This window comes from Lytechinus variegatus, chromosome 8 (assembly GCF_018143015.1).
Source record: "Lytechinus variegatus isolate NC3 chromosome 8, Lvar_3.0, whole genome shotgun sequence".
NCBI lineage: Eukaryota > Metazoa > Echinodermata > Echinoidea > Temnopleuroida > Toxopneustidae > Lytechinus > Lytechinus variegatus.
The window spans coordinates 31,513,938-31,516,213 of record NC_054747.1 but is presented as its reverse complement, the minus strand read 5'-3'; the positions used below and the strand labels follow the sequence as shown (position 1 = coordinate 31,516,213).

The following is a 2,276-nucleotide window of genomic DNA, read 5'->3' as shown; positions in this document are numbered from 1 at the left end:
AAAAAATTTCTAGAAGTTATGTATATTCATACATTCACCGTTTTCTTGACAATTTAGCATGCTTTTCTTTGTTTTCAAAGGACATTGAGCAAATTTCCTAAAGAAAAAATTATGACTTTGATGGATTTCCATATACTTGAGATCGATTGGGTCAATCGTAACTCTTTGTAAGACGGGGCCAAGTTGTGTGGGCCACCGCTCACCTTACGACTGGTCCTCGATCTGATTGTGGAACAAATCACATTTTGTTCATTCTTTGAAAATGTGAATTAAAAGTATCTTTTTATTAGAGGTTCAAATTAACCAAAAGAATACCATTATAACAATTTTTTGATGATTGCAAACCTTTATTTTGGAGTAAAGGCCAAAGTGGTTTCAAATCGTACGATTGCTATGACGACAGATATTAAATTTAATTTTATTCCAATAAGGATGAAAGCATAGTCACTGATTTGAACAAAGGTATTCATACAATGGTTTAGAACATTACAAAGTAAGATATTCCATGTCTCTATATTCACATCAAATTTCACTTTTTTATTCCAAATTCGGGTTGCAGACCAATTTTAAGGTTTGCGATGGCCTTAATGAACAGGTTTTTTTTCGTCTTTTTCTGTTTTTTCTCTCCTGCTTAGACGCAACTACTGCCAAATGTTCCGTCCTACAATGAAACAAAATCTAAGTTCCTATGTAAACATATTTTCTACTCCCTTTTCTTTATCCAATTTCAATTTCTTTTTATACAATATAATTTTTTTTCAAATGTAATTGAATTTCTTTTGTCTTTAACCAATCGGCCTTATTTACCAATCAGCATCGTACGCTGCTATCGATAGTGCATTAATTAGAATCAAAGCAAACTCATTTGCGATTATTTATTTGAAATTATTTTTGCTATTGGCTAGAAGTAAAATTGTATATATTGTAAATTTGAAATTAATGGACTGCATGGAAAATGATTTACAATGTTCATGTATGTATGAATGAACTATGGGTATTAATTGGTTCATTTAATGCAACGTTTCGCAGAGATGATATTGAAGAAACATTCATATTCATTTATTAACTTTTGTCATCATTTGAAAGAATAGTCCCAAGTCGGTTTCAGACATGGAATTTTGAGGTAAATTTATTAACTTATTGACTACTGAATTCTCTATAATTATATAACTTTTTTTTGAGGAGACACCTGGGGGTGTTTCACAAAGATTTAAGTATGACTTAAGTCTCACTTAAATGCCGACAGGTACAAGATATGCAACGCATGATCTTATTGATAGATACGCATTAGTGCGCGTCCTCTGAGACGATCTGACCAATGCGGTCAAGCCTTTCATACCGTACGCCACCCGGTATTTAAGTGCAACTCTAAGTCATACTTAAATCTTTGTGAAACACCCCCCATGTTCCAGGAGGCAATTGATTCAGTTTATATTTTATATTGTGGCTCTGAAAAGAATGTGACTGAGATTAAAACAGTAAAGCACCATGGTATAATCCAGTGAGGCTGTTCAAAAGTCTGAAATTTGGTGGGATAATAAACATTGAACAGTCATTTTGATTGTGTTTTTTTTTGGGGGGGGGTTGGGCATCTTGGACACTTCATGAGAATGGTGATGAAGTGTAATGAATTTTAAAATGCTCAAATTGAAGAAACATGTTGTTCTAGTTTCTGAACTATAAATGAAATAAATGTCGATGCATTAAACTGAAACAGAAATTGTAATTATTTTTTGTACAGATTATTGATATACTTAAAGGGGAAGTTCACCCTGAAGAAAACTTTGTTTTTTGTAAAAATAGCAGAAAAAAATAGTAAAAAATATTGGTGAAGGTTTGAGGAAAATCCGTTCAAGTGTAAGAAAGTTATTAGAGTTCAAAGTTTTGGATTTGTGACGTCATAAACGAGCAGCTGCCCCATGTGTTATGTAATATAAAATGCATGAATTTCAAATTTTGTATGGTTCCTGATGACTTAATTTTGTTTTCTTTTCATGATCATATGTGAAATGATTTGTCTATTGATATACAAAAGGTACAGTGAAAACTATTTTCAATTTTCTGAGAAAATGGCATTTTATTGTTTTTTTACCATTCGCTATGTAGGAATGCTGCTCGCATATGACGTCACAAATAAAATAATTGAAATTCTAATTACTTTTTAATTATTTGATGAATTTTTCTCAAACCTTCGGCAATATTTTTTATTATTTTTTCTGCTTTTTTTACAATAAAGTTTTTGTCAGACTGAAATTCCCCTTTAAATGTTTACTAAA

General features: G+C 31.5%; 1 long non-coding RNA gene across 1 annotated transcript; it reads right to left on the bottom strand.

Annotated features, from left to right (window-relative positions):
* Positions 1-249: 249 nt before the first annotated feature.
* On the bottom strand, positions 250-1,735 carry LOC121420818. Its single transcript, XR_005970840.1, has 2 exons — positions 1,399-1,735; positions 250-1,189 (listed from the first exon to the last, which is right to left on the bottom strand). It is a non-coding gene; the product is annotated as an uncharacterized LOC121420818 (long non-coding RNA).
* Between the last annotated feature and the right edge of the window lie 541 nt (positions 1,736-2,276).